This window comes from Tamandua tetradactyla, chromosome 11 (genome assembly GCF_023851605.1).
Source record: "Tamandua tetradactyla isolate mTamTet1 chromosome 11, mTamTet1.pri, whole genome shotgun sequence".
NCBI lineage: Eukaryota > Metazoa > Chordata > Mammalia > Pilosa > Myrmecophagidae > Tamandua > Tamandua tetradactyla.
Window position 1 is genome coordinate 76668257 of NC_135337.1, and position 20671 is coordinate 76688927.

Genomic DNA, 20671 nt, shown 5'->3' on the forward strand with positions numbered 1-20671 from the left:
TGGCATGGGGTGGGGGGGAGCCCAGGGAGGCAGCTCACACCCCGACAGTGCATGCAGGGTCCCAACCCCAGAGATTAGATTTGCTCCCACCTCACATGTCAGCCGTGCCTGGGGCGGGGGGGAGAGTCAGCTTCAGAAAGATGCACTGTCCAGAAGGCCACATGACCACAAACTCCACGATCATGCTTAAAATGATGATTCCATAAGAGCATCAAATGTCCCATCCAGCATTCACATTTCCATTTGTCTTTTATAATGTAAAATTTGTGTTTGGGTCTTTTGAATCAGGGTCCAGATAATATTCAGATTCATTAATGGTCTCTTTTAGCAACTCCCTCCCTTTCTCTTTATTTTTCCTTGCTATTTGTTTCTTGGAGCAACTGGTTCATATGCCCTGTGGGCTTAGCCTCAGTCTGGATTTTCCTTCTTTCCTTCCTCCCTCCCTCCCTCCTCTTTCTCTTTCTTTCTCTCTATCTCCCTCCCTCCCTCTCTCTGTCTTTCTTTCTTTCTCCTCTTTCTTGCTGCCTCTCTCTCTCTTTCTCCCTTCTTTGCTGCCTTCCTTTCTTTCCCTTCCTTCCTTCCTTTCTCTTTCTAGTAGAACAATTGAAGGTTTACTTAAGAAGCATGCCAACAGTAGAGTTTCCATATACACCTCACACACACGCACACTTTTCCCTTTTAGTAACGCTGCATTCCTGTGGCAATTCGTTACAATTGATGAAACAATATTAGTATAATGATACTATTAACTATATAGTTTGGCATGGATTTTGCCAACCGTGTCCCTGTGATGTCATTCCCCTATTCCTTAGTTCCCTCTGTTGCCTGTGGATTTGTAGCTGGATTCAGAGACAAAATTCAGACGTGTCTAGTTTTTTTTTGGTGAGCAGCTAAGGTGCTTCAGCAGCCAGCACCTCTCCCTTCAGAAGGATTGGGTCATGCTGAGGGGTCTCCCTGGGGTGAATGAGGGGCAGTTGCTTTGCTGGATGCTGACGGGAAGGGTCAAGAGGCAGAGGGCCAAAGCCACCCTTGCAGCTTCCCCTGGGAAAGTCGAATGTGGCTGCCACAATTTAAGATTCCGAGGTTAGTCCAGTGTTTCAGTTTGCTAATGCTGCTGGGATGTGATATACCGAAATGGATCGGCTTTTATAAAGGAATTTATTGTTACAAGTTTGCAGTTCTAAGGCTATAAAAACTGCAAACTAAAGCATCCAGAGAAAGATACCTTGACTCAGGAAAGGCTGATGGGTCCAGAATACCTGTTAGCTGGGAAGGCACATGGCTGGCATCTGCTGGTCCTTTGGTTTCTGGTTTCAAACAGCTTCCCTAGGGGCGTTTTCTTCCTGCATCTCCAAATGTGTCTGTTTGTGTCGGCTCTGAGTTTTTCCAAAAGGGTTCCCTCTTAAAGGACCCCTGTGCTGGTTTGAAATGATGTATGTACCCTAGAAAAGCCATGTATTTAATCCTAATCCCATTTTGTAAAGGCAGCCGTTTCTTCTAATCACTATTCAGTACTGTATGCTTGAAACTGCAATTAGATTATCTCCCTGGAGATGTAACTCAATCAAGAGTGGTTGTTAAACTGGATTAGGTGACGACATGTCTCCACTCATTTGGGTGGGTCTTGATTAGTCACTGGAGTCCTATAAAAGAGGAAACACTTTGGAGAATGAGAGATTCAGAGAGAGCAGAGCAGAACGACATAGACACGAGAAGCAGAGTCCACCAGCCAGCAATCTTTGGAGATGAAGAAGGAAAATGCCTCCCGGGGAGCTTCATGAAACAGGAAGCCAGGAGAGAAAGATAGCAGATGACGCTGTGTTCACCATTTGCCTTTCCAATTGAGAGAGAAACCCTGACTGTGTTTACCATGTGCTCTTCCACTTGAGTGAAAAACCTGAACTTCATTGGCCTTCTTGAACCAAGGTATCTTTCCCTGGATGCCGTAGATTGGACATTTCTATAGAGTTGCTTTAATTGGGACATCTTCTCAGCCTTAGAACTGTAAACTAGCAACTTGTTAAATTCCCCGATTTAAGAGCCATTCCGTTTCTGGTATATTGCATTCTGGCAGCTAGCAAACTAGAACAACTCCAGCAAGCAGATTAAGGTCCACCTTGAATGGGTGGAGACACATCTCCATGGAAACCACATAATCGGGTCCCACCCGATTGGGTGGGTCACTACTCCAGGAAAACAACTTAATCAAAAAGACCCCACCCTAGACTTCCGGAGAAGATGGCGGCTTAGTAAGACGCGCGGGTCTTAGTTCCTCCTCCAGAAAAGCAACTAAAGAAACAGAAACAATACGAAACAGCTCCCGGAGCCACGACAGAGACCAAAAAGACAGCGTACCCCATTCTGGAACGGCTGAACGGGCAGGGAGAATCCACTGCGGTGAGATACCCAAGGGGCGCGTGTTTTCCCGGCTGGGGCGGCTGGCGACTGGGGTCCCCTCCACGCACGTGGCTCCCCGGTCTGACTGGGAACGTTGGATAGTGGGGCCCTCCCGCCACGCTTGGCGTCTCGGGCCAGCTGGGCAATTTGGACCGGCAGTCCCCCAAGCCACGGCGGCCGGCGACCCACCCCCTCCACGCGCGGTTTCCCGGGATGACTGTGAGATTCGGATTGGCAAGTTAAAGGAGCCACAGCATCTTTTATTGGTGGGCCCCGCAGACAGACGAGCGCCACGAGTGCCACCTACTGGGCAGGAAAAGAAAAACAGCCCAGAGATTTCACAGAAAAACCTTTCAACCAGCTGGGTCCCACACCCAGGGAAATCTGATCAAATGCCCAGACACCAGCAGAAAATAATGGATGACGCTCGGAAAATTAAAGATATGGCCCAGTCAAAGGAACAAACCAATAGTTCAAATGAGATACAGGAGCTGAGACAGCTAATGCTGAATATACGAACAGAAATGGAAAAACTCTTCAAAAACCAAATCAATAAATTGAGGGAGGACATGAAGAAGACATGGGCTGAACAAAAAGAAGAAATAGAAAATCTGAAAAAACAAATCACAGAACTTATGGGAGTGAAGGACAAAGAAGGAAAAATAAAAAAAACAATGAATACCTACAATGGTAGAGCTAAAGAGACAGAAGCTACAATTAGTGAACTGGAGGATGGAACATCTGAATTCCAAAAAGAAACAGAAACTATAGGGAAAAGAATGGAAAAACTTGAGCAGGGGATCAGGGAACTGAATGACAATATGAAGCGCACAAATATACGTGTTGTGGGTGTCCCAGAAGGAGAAGAGAAGGGAAAAGGAGGAGAAAAACTAATGGAAGAAATTATCACTGAAAATTTCCCAACTCTTATGAAAGACCTAAATTTACAGATCCAAGAAGTGAAGCGCACCCCAAAGAGAATAGACCCAAATAGGCGTTCTCCAAGACACTTACTAGTTAGAATGTCAGAGGTCAAAGAGAAAGAGAGGATCTTGAAAGCAGCAAGAGAAAAACAATCCGTCATATACAAGGGAAACCCAATAAGACTATGTGTAGATTTCTCAGCAGAAACCATGGAAGCTAGAAGACAGTGGGATGATATATTTAAATTACTAAAAGAGAAAAACTTCCAACCAAGGCTTCTATATCCAGCAAAATTGTCCTTCAAAAATGAAGGAGAAATTAAAACATTTATAGACAAAAAGTCACTGAGAGAATTTGTGACCAAGAGACCAGCTCTGCAAGAAATACTAAAGGGAGCACTAGAGTCAGATACGAAAAGACAGAAGAGAGAGGTATGGAGTAAAGTGTAGAAAGAAGGAAAATCAGATATGATATATATAATACAAAAGCCAAAATGGTAGAGGAAAATATTATCCAAACAGTAATAACACTAAAAGGTAATGGACTGAATTTCCCTCAAAAGACATAGAATGGCAGAATGGATTACAACCCAGCAATACCACTACTAGGTATCTACTCAAAGGACTTAAGGGCAAAGACACAGACGGACATTTGCGCACCAGTGTTTATAGCAGCATTATCTACAATTGCAAAGAGATGGAAACAGCCAAAGTGTCCATCAACAGACGAGTGGCTAAACAAACTGTGGCATATACCTACGATGGAATATTATGCAGCTTTAAGACAGACTAAACTTATGAAGCATGTAATAACATGGATGGACCTAGAGAACATTATGCTGAGTGAGTCTAGCCAAAAACTAAAGGACAAATACTGTATGGTCCCACTGATGTGAACCGACATTCGAGAATCAGCTTGGAATATATCATTGGTAACAGAGACCAGCAGGAGTTAGAAACAGGGTAAGATAATGGGTAATTGGAGCTGAAGGGATACAGACTGTGCAACAGGACTAGATACAAAAACTCAAAAATGGACAGCACAATAATACCTAAGTGTAATGTAACTATGTTGGAACACTGAATGAAGCTGCACCTGAAATATGTTTTTTTGTTTGTTTGTTTGTTTGTATCTTCTGTTTTTGTTTTTTTTCTTTTTCCTTTATATATATATATATATATATATTTTATTAGTATTATTATTTTAATTCTCTTCTCTATATTAACATTCTATATCTTTTTCTGCTGTTTTGCTAGTTCTTTTCCTAAATCGATGCAAATGTACTAAGAAATGATGATCATACATCTATGTGATGATACTAAGAATTACTGAGTGCATGTGTAGAATGGAATGATTTCTAAATGTTGTGTTAATTTCTTTTCTTTTTTTTTTGATTAATTAAAAAAATTTTTAAAAATTGGATAAAAAAATAAAAGCACATAGTAGATTCAGGAAAAAAAATAAATAAATAATAGAGGAAAAAATGTTAAAATAAATTCAGTTTGAAATACTAGCGATCAATGAAAGGGAGGGATAAGGAATATGGTATGTAAAAATTTTTTTTCTTTTTCTGTTTTTGTTTTATTTTTCTGTTGCCTTTTTATTTCTTTTTCTGAATTGATGCAAATGTTCTCAGAAATTATCATGATGATGAATATGCAACTATGTGATGATATTGTGAATTACTGATTATATATGTAGAACGGAATGAGCATATATTACGGATGTTTGTGTTTCTTTCTTGTAATTTCTTTTTAATTAATAAAAAATTATTAAAAAAAAAAAAAAAAGACCCCACCCTAAACAATAGGTCTGCCTCCACAAGACTGGATTAGGAAAAAGAACATGGTTTTTCCAGGGTATATAACAGTTTCAAACAGTGCACCCAGCCAACCTCCAGTGAGGCCCTATTGAGCGTTTGGGAGCTCTTCCAGGTACTGGGACACAGCAGTGAATAAGTCAGAGAAAAATCTCTGCCCTCGGGACTGACTCCATGTGGGAGATGGACACTAAGCCAATAAATAACAAGTAATCAGGGAGATTTACTCCTAGAGATAAGTACCAGGAGTCCAATATAGGAGGGGTGGGTGAGGAGATGAGAAGAGCTGGTCAATGTCAGGCAGGGAGTATTGGATCTAAGACTGGAATGGTGAGAAAGAGGCAGCTGGGTGGGAAAAGCATCTTGGGCAGAGGGAACAGCCAGTGCAAGACCCTGAGGAAGAGCTGTGCCTGGAGTGTTGGGGGAACAGCAAGGAGGCCCATGCGACTGGAGTAAAGAGAGTGGAAAGGGCAACTGGAGTAAGGAAGGGCAGAGAGGGGATGGGGGTAGGCCGTGCAAGTAAAGTATTTAGATTTTATTGTGAGGTGACATAAAGCCATCAGAGTTTTAAAGTAGCTTGGAGGACTTATCACCTCTTCCAGGTGAGGCAGTTGAGACCCAGAGAGACCAAGTGACTTGCTTGGAGCCACACAGCACATGGGTAATGGCACTGGGATTTGGACCCTGGTAGTCTGGCCTGGCATTTGTGTTTAGATGAGACATTTCCTTTTTTACACACATAGGAGCATTTTTCGCTTGTGCTTTGCTCTCTGTACTTCACCATGTAGGAGGGGACCTCTGCAGTACTGTAGGGGAAGCGTCTCCCTTCCTGGATTAATGATGGCAAAGGACTGGTCTTCAGTTTTGGAATAGTGTGTGTGTGTGTGTGTGTATGTGCATGAGTGTGTGTATGTACTGTGTGAGTGTGCATGCGAGAGAGTGTGCATGAGTATGTGTGTGCATGCCCGTGGATGAGTGTGCATGCATGTGTAGTACAGTGTGTATGTGGGTGTCTGTGTATGAGGGGTGTGTGTGCACGCATGTGTACATGTGACGATGTATGTGTGTGGGTGTATTTATGAGTGAGTCTATCATGTTTGTTGAGTGAGTGTGTGAGCATGTACAATTGCTTGTGAGGGTGTGCATACGTGAGTGTGGCATATGTGTGTGGGTATACATGCGTGTGCACGTGTGTATGTGAGTGTGTGCATCATGCGTGCATGTGAGTGAATATCCTGGAGGGTGTGTGCATGTGTGTGTACACGTGTGCACGTGTGTACGTGAGTGTGTGCATCATGCATGCGTGTGGGTGAGCTATTCTGGAGTGAGTGTGTGCATGTGTGTGGGCTGTACACATGTGTGAGCATGTGTGTGTGCATCATGCATACGTGTGAGTGTATTTGGGGGTGAGTGTGTACATGTGTACGTGGGTACATTTATGTGTGAGTATGCAGGCACGTGTATGTGTGAGAATGTGTGTGCACGTACCAGTGTGAGTGTGTGAATGTGTGAGTATGTGTGGTGAGGGCACAGAGAGGTGGGATGAGCTTCCTGCAGGGGAATCCTGGGGGCCACAGCACTGTTCTTCCACCTTTGCAGAGCCCTGGCAGCAGCTCCTGCCCCAACACCACCAATAGAGGCTGTGCTGAAAGCCAGTGCTGCCCTCTCTGTACCACAGGCTCGAAAGGGGGTGTTCTAGTTTGCTAGCTGCTGGAATGCAAGACACCAGAGACAGATTGGCTTTTAATAAGAGGGGATTTATTTTGTTAGTTCTTCAGAGGAAAGGCAGCTAACTTTTAACTGAGATTCTTTCTTATGTGGGAAGGCACAGGGCGATCTCTGCTGGCCTTCTCTCCAGGCCTCTGGGTTCCGACAACTTTCCCCGGGGTGATTCCTTTCTGCATCTCCAAAGGCCTGGGCTGAGCTGTGAGTGCTGAGATGAGGTATGCTGAGCTGCTTGGGCTGTGCTACGTTGCACTCTCTCATTTAAGCACCAGCCAATTAAATCAAACTTCCTTCATTGCAGCAGGTTCGCCTCCTAGCCGACTGCAGATGTAATCAGCAACAGATGAGGTTCACATATGCCATCGGCTCGTGTCCACAGCAATAGAACTAAGCACCTTCACCTGGCCAAGTTGGCACGGAATCTACTACCATAGGGGGTGAGGATGAGAAATGGAGACAGGAAGGGGCAAATGTGGCTGCTAGGCTGGGAGGTGACCATGGGATTCAAGACTTACGCACACAGACCTTATTTACTCCTGAAGTCAGTCCAGGGATGGCCCAGAGGCTCCAAAGTGTCTGGGGCCTGGGCTCCTTCCATCTCATTGCTCCACACCCTCAGCAGGTGGCCCCTTCCTCATGGACCAAGGCAGCTGCTTGAGTTCCAGTCATCACATCCGCATGCCAGTCAATCAGAAGGAAAGGATGAGGAAGGGCCTGCCATCTCCCTTCAAGGACACTTTCCCAGAAGTGCTGCATTCCACTTCTGCTCACCCTCCCGGGGCCAGAATTAGCCATGTGGCCACACCTGGGTGAAAGAGAGGGTGGGCAAAGTAGCTTTACTCTGACTGACCCAATGGCCAGCTGAAAACTGGGGGTTCTATTGCTATCAAAAAAGGAGAGAGCAGATATTGGGAGGCAGCCAGCACTGCCTGCCATTCAGATACACTCGTGGAACCTGGCTGACGATGGCTGTCCGATACAATTTGTCGAATGAGTGAATGAATGATCCCCCACACCCTTAGCTTGAAGGGAACAGGTGCATCCTGGTTCATCAGAGAGACAACCTTTCTCACAGCCTGCCAGGGGAGGGAGTGAGGCCACCGTCACTGGGGATGGAACAGGCTCTTTACTGACCCCCTCCTGTGTACCAGGCCCCAGGCCAGATGTGCTTGAGCCTTCACCACTCAACCTCTCTGGGCCTCAATTTCCTCATCTGCAAAATGTGGACCACAACAGCACAGAAACTTCTAAGCATGACACCTACTTGGCGCTTCATCAGTTTTTTTTTTCTTTTTAAAATTTTTATTAATAAAACCAATCAACATACAATTCGAACATTCTTTTTTATCACATAATTGTATATCATCATCATGATCATTTCTTAGAACATTTGCATCAATTCAGAAAAAGAAATAAAAAGAAAACAGAAAAAAAAGTCATACATACCATACCCCTTACCCCCTTTCATTGATCACCAGCATTTCAATCTACTAAGTTTATTTTAACATTTGTTCCCCTTATTATTTATTTATTTTTAATCCATATGTTTTACTCATCTGTCCATAAGGTAGATAAAAGAAGCATCAGACGCAAGGTTTTCACAATCACACAGTCACATTGCGAAAGCTATATCATTATACAGTCATCATCAAGAAACATGGCTACTGGAACACAGCTTTACATTTTCAGGCAGTTCCCTCCAACCTCTCCATTACATCTTGAATAACAAGATGATATCTACTTGATGCATAAGAATAACCTCCAGGATAACCTCTGGACCCTGTTTGGAATCTCTCAGCCATTGACACTTTATTTTTTCTCATTTCTCTCTTCCCCCTTTTGGTCGAGAAGGTTTTCTCAATCCCTTGGTGCTGAGTCCCAACTCATTCTAGGATTATTGTCCCATTTTGCCAGGAAAGTCCACACCCCTGGGTCATGTCCCACATAGAGAGGGGAAGGGCAGTGAGTTTGCTTGTTGTGTTGGCTGAGAGAGAGAGAGGCCACATCTGAACAACAAAAGAGGTTCTCTGGGGAGTCTTAGGCCTAATTTTAAGTAGGCTTAGCCTATCCTTTGTGGGGTTAAGTTTCATATGAACAAACCCCAAGATTGTGGGCTTAACCTATTGCTTTGGTTGTCCCCACTGCTTGTGAGAATATCAAGAATTCTCCACTTGGGGAAGCTGAATTTTCCCCCTTTCTCTCCATTTCCCCAAGGGGACTTTGCAAATACTTGTTTATTCACTAGAACCATGATTCTTAGTGAACCCCAAGCGCTTCATCAGTTTTTGTTGACCCGCTAAGTGACCTGCCCACTTACAACATCAAATGATCAGAATTAGGACGGGGGAAGCCCAGGCGCCATGTTAACCCAAAGGGAGGTGCCTGACCCAACCTGGAGAATCTGGAAGGCTACCTGGAGGTGGTGTCTTCTAGGTTGACACAAGAATGAGCAGAAATCAGCACTGGGAAAAAGAAACGTGATCCTAGGAGGCCAAATAGTGTAGCTAATGGGCCTGAAAACTCATGCCTGGCATCCAGTAGGTGCTTAATAAGTGTACATAGCATTTCCTGCCCTCCCCCCCAGGATCTGCCCCCTTAGAGAAGGAGCCTTGGCTTCATCCCAGCCCCCTTGGTGCCCCTGACAGCCAGGCCCCAGCCCTCCTCCAGCTCCCTCCAGGAAAGTCAGGTGCTGCCAAGGACTGCCAGCTTAGTGGCACCAGCCCTGCCAACCCTGGTGCCCTGGGTGAGCATTAGCAGAGGGTTCCCCCCACACACACACCAGCCCATCCAGGGGGTGCTGCATCTGTGTTTACCTAAGGGGGAGTGTGGTCGAACAGGGAAACTGAGGCATTGGAGGATGGGGGAGCCAGCCTTGATGGGGGGGGGGTGTTGACTCAGAACAGTAGCAGCATGTGCTGCGATTGAGCTGAGCTCCCTCCTGCACTAGCTCCCTGCACCCCAAGCCAGGTGTACCCCCATTTTTCCAAAAGAGAAAACTGAGTCCATGAGAAGGGAAGTGGCTCCCCTAGACCCACATGGCTGGAAGGTGGCTGAGCCAGGATTTGAACCCAGGTCTCTGGCTTATGGTTCCTGGCTCAGGGTCCAGACTTGTGCTGGGAAATGCTGGGGACCCCAAGAGGTTCAATCCCTAGCCCAGCCTTCAAGGAGCCCCACGCTGGGGGGAGATGGAGCGGTACACAGCCATGTGTGGTCAGGTCTGGGGAGAGGAAGGATGGGGCGGGGGACCCCAGAAGAGGGGGTTCAGGGGAGATCTTCACTGAGCTTGAAGGACAAGGAAAAGTTCGCCATGAAAAGCAGGAGTTGGGCAGCGGTACACTTGGCAGTGTGGGGTGAATCAGAACCCACAAAGCACCATGAAACAAAGGCTGGCGGCAGCAAGGGGGGCTGCAAGTACAGGAGAGAGAGTTCAGTGTTCGGTGGCAGAGGAACCAAGAGCTAGCACCTGGCTAGAATTGTAAATTAAACCCTGATATCTTTGAGCCTTTTGTAACTTTTGCAGTTTGGAGAATAACAAAATGAGCCCTAGGGCAAAGATGCAGGGAGAGCTGGGTTGTCTGAAGCCTTGCTTTGCCAATATAAGGAGATTGATTGTATTCATTGATTCGTTCATTCCTTTGTTCAACAAAAAATGTTCCCCAATGCTCCCCACAAACCCGGAAGTGCAGCCCTGACCTGGTCAAAGCTGGGGGCCCAAGGTGTCTGTGAATGTGGAAATGATCTGTCTTTTCCCTCAGCGGGACTCTTGCTGGCAGAACTTGGGGTGCCCAGGGCTGGTTTCTGGCCCCCTCCTGCCAGACCTCCCCTTACCCTCATGAGAAAAGGCTGTTAATCCCACCTTCCAGATGAACAGAGAAGTTTAGCAAATTTCCTGAACTCATACAGCATGCCTGGGGCCGAGTCAGGATTCGAACCCCAATGCGCAGGGTGTCATGTACTACACTCTTTCAATCGACTACCTCTTGATCCATATTTAATGAACACCTACTTTGTGCCTGGTGACATGCTGTGACATCTACTGTCACAACTGGGAGATATTCCACCCTGAGAAAGTTTACCAACTCATGAATTGCAGGGTGTTAAGAAAATGCAATGAGATAATGGGGTCCTGGGGAACACGCTAAATTTAGTTTGGACTGTTCAGGGAGGGCCTCCCTGAGGAGGTAACCTGTTGGAAGAGGAAGGTGCGAACATGTGGGGGCAGATGCAGGGAACAGCATTCCAGGTGGAGGGAACTGCAAGGACAAAATCCTGGAGGTGGGAAATGTTGAGGCAGGCAGAATGGCTGGAAGAGAGTCAGAGGAAATGGGGGCTGATGGAGCAGGGGCTTTAGGCCAAGGAGGGGAGTTTGATTTAGCTTCCAAGGGCAATGGGGAGCCGTGGCGGGGGTGACTTTCAAAGTATAATTTACACATAATAACATCATCCTGTATAGTTCACCATCCTTAGAGTTTTGACAAATGCATAGTCATGAATTCACATTACCATAGTCAATATACAAAACAGTCCATCACCCCCAAACCCCCGGGACAAAAATCCAGGCTTCCACTCCCCAGAGCCTGCCCTCTACCAGCCTGTTCTCTGTCCCTTTCCTTTTGCTTTTTCCAGAATGTCATATAAATGGAATGCCCTTTTGCATTTAGCATCTTTCACTCAGCGTAATGTGTTTGAGAAGCATCCAAATTGTTGCATTCATCAGGAATCCTCTTCTTTTTATTGCTGTGTAGTACTCCACTGAATAGACCAACCATAGTTTGTTTATCCATTCATCCACTGAAGAAAATTTGAGCTGTTACCAGTTTGGGGGCAAATATGAAAAGAGCTGTTATAACCATTTGTGTCCAGGCTTTTGTGTGGACATTTTCATTTCTTTTGGATGAAAACCCAAGTGGGAAGTTTGCACTGTTTGAGAAGCATATGTTTAACTTTTTAAGAAACTGCCAAACCATTTTCCAAAGTGGCTACACCATTTCGCATTCCCATCAGCAGGGAGTACTGTCTCCTTGCTAACACTTGGTATTGTCAAGTTAGAAGATAAGTGATGAGTGAAACAATATCTCATCTTGGTTTTGCTTTGCATTTCCCTAATGTCTCATGCTTTTGAGCATCTTTTCATACACTCCTTTGCCTTCTGTGCATCTTTGGTGAAGTGGCAGTTCAAGGGTTTTGCCACAGAGAGGGACGTGAGCTGATTAATGCTTTTAAAAGCTTTGTTTGGTGGGGCAAAGAGTGGGAGAGAGAAAAGGGAGGAGACAAATGCACAGGTCCAGGAAAGAGCTGATGGGGCCAGACAGGGGTAGTGGCCAAGGATTCTGGAGGCAGATCTCTTGTCTGAGATGTGAAGGGGGTAGAAATGAATCATATCCCACTTACAGCTGAGAAAACTGAGGCCCAGAGAGGGAAAGTGACTTGCCCAAGGTGGTACAGCAGGTCAGTGGCAGAGCCAGGACTTGAACTCATCTCTGAGGGCACACCTCCTTCCCCACCAGACCTGCCCCGACTGTGTGGGTGTCATAGCTCAAAAGGGAAAGTTGAAACACGGCAGCTGCATCTTTTCAGGTGCTCCACGGAATTCCTTTTTGGCTCTCCCCCTTCTCCCCCCAGCTCTGTCCTCTGAACCCACACACTTCTTATCCCCTTGGGCCAATGCCATCACCACTTGCCCGGGGCAATACAGACACCCCATCCCAGGGCCCCAGCTCCCTCCCTCACCCCCTATTCCCTGTCCCCCCAGCACCGCAGCAGTCAGAGGGCACCTGTGAACTCCCAAGTCAGGGCCCATCCCTCCTCTGCCCACAGCCATCCATGGCTCCCACCTCCTTAGGGGGGAAATCCCAACTCCTCCATGCAGTCCCTCAGGCCTGTATGCCCTGCCCCGTCCCCTCCCTGCCCTCCCCTCCTCCTGTTCTCCCCCTCACCCCCTCTGTTCCAACCACACAGGCCTCCTCACTGTTCCTCCAACATGCCAGGTACACTCCTGCCTCAGGGCCTTTGCATGGGCTGTTCCCTCTGCCTAGAATGCTTTCCCCCCAGAATGATACCTCACCTAAAGCTGCTGCACTCTGGTAAGGCTCCATCTCTTTTCCCCTGTTTTTGTTTTTTCTCTTCAGTGCTTTTTAACCCTCTGGTGTAATACATCTTGCTTTTTTACTGTCTTTTCCCCGAGTTGACTGTGAACACCATGACTTGGGAGAATCTGTCCTCAGAGCCCAGAACACAGCCAGGCACACAGAGGGTGCTCAATGAATATTTGTTGAGTGAATTGAATGAAACACTTCCCAGGGACCCAGCGATGCACTCCTTAATTCCTTGCAACAAGTCTACAAGGCAGGCGCCTTCATTTCTACAGATGGGGAAACTGAGGCAGCCGGCAGGGCCCTGACGTGCTGAGACCACACGCCCTGGAAGGGGCAGGGCTGTTCAGAACCACTTGGAAGTTGGACGCCAACGTGCCTGCTCAGCGAAGTGTTGACTCCCTTTTCTGCCTGCTCCATGCTGGGTACCCTGGAGGCAGCGTTGGGGCTCTGCCTGGGGGTCCAGGCTGGAGGGGATATCAGATGTGGGGAAAGATGGATTGTGGCAGCATATCCCTCCCCTGCACAGAATCCCACTGAGGCTGCCTGTTGCCCACCAACACATCGTCGCCCCTGCCTTTGTCAAAGTGTATGGTAAGAAACTCAGTTGTGAACTGAGACGTCCAACTTCTGTCCCTGGACAGGACCCTGAGCAAGCACCCTCCACTTGTATGCCCCTGGTGACAGGGAGCTCACTCTCACACGTGAGGTAGTGGTTTCCATCTCTGAATGACTTTGACTTTGAATTCTGCATTCCACTGGCTTCTATGTTTCCTAACTTTTGGGTCAAAGCTCCAGGCGTTTGTCTACATCAGTGGGTGCCAGCCACCTCCTGAGTGCCTGGGCTGGGTGCTGTGAGCACAGCCCTGACCAAGACAGACTTACTGCCTGTCTGCACAGGGCTCCTGGTCCAGTGGGGAAAATGATGTACGATTAGGGCCCTGACAGGATTCCTGGGTGCTGTGAGGAGATAGTGCCTTTGTTAAGACCAAAGCATAAAGTAGAAGCAAGTGATAGAGTTGAGGAGCAGGGGTGGAGAGGTTCTTTTTTCAGGAAAAAGGAAGAGCTGATACCAGGCCCCAAAGTCCCAACAGGCAACGCTACTTTCCCCTTAACAAACCCATACTTCAAATAACAGCAAATAGCCACACTTTGAATTTATAGCAAATCAAGCTCTCCTCAGCAGCCTGAGAATGTTTGGGCTCAACTATTCTAGAAAGACCAGGTGAAATGGGTCTTCTTAGAATCATCCCCATTTTCCAGATAGGAAAAGTGAGGCCCAGAGAGGTTAAGCATTTGACTCTGGGTCAAACAGCTCAGAAGGGACAGGGCTGGGATTCAAACCCAAGAAGCCCATCTCCAGGGTTTTTTTGCCCCATTTCTCCATCATCCCCCTGAATAACAGCTGGATAAAGGGGTGACTGCCTCACCCACAGCGTCGCCCCATTTCTTCCTCCCATCCCTCCTAGGTGAGTGCCAACAAGCTCCAATTGAGGCTGAGAGCAATGCAAGTCCTCACCTCCTTTCTCCCACACCCTCTGCTCCTAGTGATACAACCCTAAGGGAGGCAGACTCCAAGAAGCTGTTCTTGCCATCCTCAGCAGCCACTGGAGGCAGCTGCAAAATGCTGGAGAACACAAGCAGGCTGGCTGCCAGCAACTCGGCCCCGGCACCCGTTGGGAAGGAAGCTGTGAGATCTGCAGTTTGTCACCGGGTCCTCCTCCTTCTTACTTACTCCTGCACCTCCGCCTTCTCCCCATGCCCGGTCCTCTTCCCTGCCCACCCATCACGGCCTCGCAGCCGGGCCTACGAGGGGAGAACGTTTTTTAGGAACAGATGGCCGCCTTCCTTGCCCAGCGCTCTGCCAGTTAATTAACGCCGCCTGTAATTAAACTTCCCACAAATTAGCTGTCAGCTATGCTAAAGGGAACCGTCCCTCTCAAATGCCACCTTGACTTGCTGAATTGTGAGCCTTGTCGACAAAATAATTAAAGGCGGAGGGAGGCGACCAAAATTTGGAGGCTTTATTTATTTATTTTCAACATCTCAATCGGTGGCCACGGCCAGGACTTTGGGAATACACCAAGCATTTTTTTGTTGTTTTGTTTTTTGCTCTGTGGTTCCATGAATTCATGCTTTCCCTCTTGGAAGGAATTCCTTTATTAAGTACCTACTGTGTGCTAGGTGCTCTTACAAGAGCCAGGAAGACAGCTGCAACCAAGACAGAGCCACTGCCTTGTTAGGACTTACCCCCTTGACATACGTTTAAAAAAAAAGAAAGAAAAGTGAAGTAATTCCAGCTAGGGGAAAAGCAGCCCAGACAGCTGGGACAGCCTATGCAAAGGCCCTGAGGCAGGACTGGAGGAGCAGCGAGGGGGCCTGTGTGGCTGGAGTGGAGGGAGCAAGGGGATGAGTGGGAGGAGGGGAGGGAAGGAAGGGGACGGGGCAGGGAGCCCAGGGCCCTGGGGGATGGGCCCTGGGGAGGACAGGCTCGGGGTGGGGGGGGCGAGGGCAGAGGTGACCAGGCGAGTGATGATGGGGCAGGACCAGGCGGAGGCAGAGGAGGAGATGGAAAGTGGGAGGATTCGTGATAAATCCGGCAGGCAGGGGCAGCAGGATTGGCTGATATGTCATATGGGGCAGTGGGAGGCAGAGAGAGAGAAAGGAGCTGTTGACTCCCAGGTTTCTGGACTGAACCAGACAGGCAGAAGGAGGAGACAATTGATGCACAGAGATGCCAGGTTTCCGTGGAGCAAAGCCTCTTTCAAAAAGAAAATTGCTCAGCCGTGGAGCAGCCGGTGGCGAAGGAAGCTGGGGAGCCTCCAGGACTCAGTGGCCCCGCCCCCAACACCCTCCCAGGGCCCAGACATCCAAGTCAAAGACGGGAGGGAGGGCTGCCCATGCCTTTTAGGATACGAGGAGGTCCTGAGATCTGGCCTTCACGGCCCCCTCCCCCAACAGGGGACACCAGTGACAACTTACCCTGGTTCCCTGGCATCAGAAGAGGAGGGGGCTGGGGGCTCACCAGGAGGGACAGGGGCGTGTGCACAGGGCTGGGGATTCTGGGCAGGCCAGCGGGAGTCAACCTGGGTCTTCTTCCCCCCTCCCAGCATGCCTTGCAGCCCAAATTCCAGGTACCCCAGGGCCTTTGCACAAACTGCGCCTTCTGCTGGAACACCCTGTCTTCCCTCCTTTCGGCTCTTGGCTCAGCCTCCCTGACCCACTCGCCTGAGTCAGGAGCCTCTTCTGGGCATCCACCGTGCCAAGGCTTAGCGTCCAGCTGCATCCATCAGGTGCTATGTTGTCTGTCTTGCCCCCAATGGGCTGTGAACTTTGTGGAGGGCTAGGTCCATTCTGGAAGAATCCGTGGCCCACAGTAGCCTCAATAAATAATAATGACTTACCTGAAATCCTTGGGGCCAGATGTGTTTTGGAATCCAGAGCTTTCCAGATTTTGGAAGGCTGGTGAGATGCATTCAGTGTATATCACCTGACACCCAAGCAGGGCCTGGGGCAGCCTAAAACCCCTCCCTCCCTCCCCCCCCCAAAAAAAAAAATCAAACACGATGCAATAACAAGACTATTCCCAGCAAACGGGATAAATAAAGGTGATCAATAAGTACAGGGCAGCTAAGTTCTTGATACTCAGTAAGTTTTAAAGTCATCCTAATTAAAAAAAAAAGCATTCTGTTTGTAGAGCTTTTTCCCCGTGGGATTTGCAGGGCAACGGGTGTGGGCTGGGGCTGTGTCGGCTCTACTAACCTGGAAGGCAATGGGTGAGGAGGTCAAGAACAGGAGAGAGGAGCCGGGTTCAAACCCTAGCTCCACCTGTTTCTTCTTCTTCTTCTTCTTTTTTTTTAATCTTTTTATTGAGAAATCTTCACACATCATGCAGTCCATTCAAAGACACAATCAACGGCTCACAATAGCATCACATAATTGTGTATTCATCACCATGATCATTTCTAGAACATTTGCATCACTCCAGAAAAAGAAAGAAAAAGCCCATTCATCCCATATGCCGTACTCCTCCCTTTCATTGATCATAGTATTGCAATCTACCCAATTTTTTTTACCCCACCCCATCATTTATTTATTGCCCTTATTTTTTTACTCATCTGTCCATACCCTGGATAAAGCAGCAGCAGACACAAGGTTTTCACAATCACATGGGCACATTGTAAAAGCTGTATCATTATCCAATTGCCTTCAAAAAACAAGGCTAACAACAGCTTTGAACACAGCTCTAACAATTTCAGGTACTTCCCTCCAGGTACTCCAATACACCATAAACTAAAAAGGTGATATCTATATAATGCATAAGAATCACCTCGAGGATAACCTCTTGACTCTTTGAAATCTCTCAGCCACTGACACTTTCTTTTGTCTCATTTCTCTCTTTCCCCTCTTGGTCAAGAAGGCTTTCTCAGTCCTGTTCACCTGTTTTCATCCCACAGGGCTGGGGCAGGTGACATCACCTTTCCATTCCTCGTTTTTTCCATCTGTCAAATGGGGATGACAAAATGCCTAAATGGTGTTGTTTGGTGTGTGTGTGTGTTTGGGGGCAAGGGAATTAAATGACTTAATCCGCACTTAGAAAAAGTGTTTGGAATGTCGCCTAGCCACAGGATGTGTTCAGCAGGTACTTGTAAAAATTTTACAATAATAAGAATGAAATGCACTGGAGAAGACTCAGGTGAGTTAAGTTTATGGGGTGCCCTCTAGCCCAGGGGTTCTCTAAGAGAGCCAAAGAGGCATGCTCATGGATGTCCATTGAGGTGCACGTGGGTGGTGCCCCAAAACACAGCCTGGAGAGCAGAAAACAAGGAAAGGAATAAATAAAATACACATATCTGGTACGATGGTGGCTCAGTGGCCGAATTCTCACCTGCCATGCTGGAGACCCAGGTTCAATTCCTGGTGTCTGCCCACGCGAAAATACCAAAGACCAAACACATATCACACAAAAAAATGGGGGGGGGGGTATATGGGTAAACACATAGTTAGCTATCGCAAACTATGGACTATAATTAATAGTAATATTTTAATACTCTATCATTAATGGTAACACATTTACAACACCAATCCTAGGGGTCAACAATGGGGGCAACCAAGGGTTATGGGAAGATTTGGGTTTAATCTTTATTCTTATTTAAGTTCTGGAGCCATGAAAATGTCTTAAATTTGATCATGGGGACATATCCACACCTATGTGATGATACGGTGAGCCAGCGATTGTATACTTCGGATGGTTTGTATGGTGCGTGAATATATCTCAATAAAACAGGGGAAAAAAATACAATTGAGCCATTAAAAAAGAAAGGTGGGATAAAGACTTTTTCAGCCAAAAAACAAAACACATGTCTGGGGGGAACACTCTGGGGTGATGGAATTGCTATATACCTTGACAGAGGAAGTGGTTAAGCTTCATGATTCACCAGACTGTACCCTTAAAGAAAGAATACAATTGATGGAAAGAAAAAAAAAATGCATGCCCCAAACATGGATTCACAGGCGCTCTCCATCGCAGCTGATGGGAATGCAAAATGGTGCAGCCACGCTGGAAAACAGTTTGGCAGTTCCTTAAAAAGTTAAATACAGGGTGGGCCGCGGTGGCTCAGCGGGCAAAGTGCTTGCCTGCTATGCCGGAGGACCTCGGTTCGATTCCCGGCCCCAGCCCATGTAACAAAAAACGGAGAAACAGAATACAATAAAACAAGAAAATGTTTAAAAATGTTTCCCTTTCTTCCTTCCTTCCTTCCTTCTATCCTTCCTTCCTTCTCTCTGTCTTTCCTTTAAAAAAAAAAAAAAAAAAAAAAAAGTTAAATACACACCTACCAGGCAATCCAGCTGTCCCACCGTTAGCTGTTTACCCAAGAGAAATGAAAGCATATGTCCACACAGAGACATATACGAGAGCAGTCGTAGCAGCTTTAATTCATAACAGCCCCCAAACAGGAAACAACCCAAATGTCCAGCCGGTGACTGGGTAAACAAACCCTGGTCCATCTGTACCAGGGAATACAACTCACCAATAAAAAGGAATGAACTATCGATACACACACAGAATTGGATGAATCTCAAAAGTGTGATGCTGAGTGAGAGGCCAGACACAAAAGATTCTCGACTGTACGATTCCCCCATTTATCCAAATTTTAAAAGCAGGCAAGCAAACAGTGGTGATGGAAATTTGGAAAGGATACCTGGGAAAGGGGAGGAATTGGATGAGGGGAGGGGAGCCCTGGGGGAGTCTTCCTGGAGATGGAATGTTCCATATGGGACCAAGACAGAGAGGACCCACCCTGAATTTGTCACATTCACCTCCCGGCCCCCAGCCCCACCCCCACGAGTCCAGGCCCCGATTCTATAGCTCGATCTGAGCTGGTGACATGCATTTGTACTTAGGTAAAAAATGTATCCAGCTGTCTATTTGCTAGATGGAAGTTACTCCTCAATCAGGAAGTTAAGTGAAAAGAAACACAGGCAGACAAAGCAGCGGGCTCCAATATCATGCAGGGCTAAAGAGAGAGAGAGAGAGAGAGGAAGGGAGGGAGGGAGGGAAGGGGAAAAGAGGGGGAGATAAAGGAAGGAAGTAGGGAGGGAGGGGGGAGGAAAGAAAGAAGGAAGGAAGGAAGAGAGAAAGATAGAGAAGGAAAGAAGAAGAAAAAGAAGGAAATAAAGAAAGGAAAGGAAAGAAGGGAAGATGAAAGAAAGAAAGAGAAAGAAGGAAAGAAAGGAAGAGGGAAAGAAAAAGAGAAAGAAAGGAAGAAAGAAGGAAGAGGGAGGGAAGAAAAAAGAGGGAAAGAAAGGAAGAGCAAGGAGGGAGGGAGGTTAGGAAGTAAGGAGAGAGACAGGCCACCCATTCAAATGTTTACAGGGAGGGAAAGGGGGTGGGGTGGGAATGGATAAAAGGGGAAAAGTAAATAAATAAAACAAAAGCCGGTGGGGAAACGTCAGACCCATGTTTGCTGAATGAACACAGCAATGAACAAGGAGGAACAGCCCCCAGCCCTCCCGGAGTTCACAGAAAATAAGCAAGTGAACAAGATAATTAAGAGGTCCTCCGCCCCGCTCCCCCGCCCGCCTCTGCCGTCCCCGCCCCGCGGTGGACGCGGGTGACAGCGCCGCCCGGCTGCCCGGACGCCCCCCCCCCCTCCACCCCCCGGTTCCCACCTTCGGTCGGGGCGGGGAAGGAGAGGGCGCTGGGGGCCGAGCACACGGAGCCCGGGCTGGTTGCCCACTGCTGTAGCCACGAGCAGGCATACAGTTGGCGCTCAATAAATGCTCAATTGTCTGGAATGGGCAGCTCGGGGGTCTTTGGATGCTGGGGGTCGTCTGCCCTCCTCCTTTCCTGCCGAAGGATTGGGGAGTCCCTGGGTGGGGGGGCGGGGGCGGGGGTCTCTATATTCCCCTGAGCTGAGACGGGAGCAGGAGTTAGGGGAGTAGCGTGGGGGTAGGTGCCCAGGGACCACCCCCGGGGCCTTGTCTGAGCCAGCCCGCGCTCCTGGGGGCTGCCTGGACCCCGGCTTGGGGGCTCCCCCACCTCACTACGGCACGGACCGGCGCCCACCCCGCCTCCACCTTCTCGAGGGCGACAGCAGAATGATCTCCGGGTCAGCCAATGGGAGCGCCGAGGAGGAGCATTACCTCATCAGGCAGTGCGGCCATTGGCTGCGGTCTCCTGGGGGGAGGCGGGGCCTGGCTCCTGCTCCCA

At 47.9% G+C, this 20671-nt stretch overlaps 1 long non-coding RNA gene across 2 annotated transcripts in view; it reads left to right on the forward strand.

Moving 5' to 3' along the window:
• Positions 1–14961, forward strand: part of LOC143649598 (uncharacterized) — a 37358-nt gene extending 22397 nt beyond the window's left edge. For both annotated transcript variants that reach the window (XR_013159130.1, XR_013159129.1), the window contains exon 3: positions 14506–14961. This is a non-coding gene — a long non-coding RNA (uncharacterized LOC143649598). The remainder of the gene's footprint in view (positions 1–14505) is intronic.
• Positions 14962–20671: the final 5710 nt, after the last annotated feature.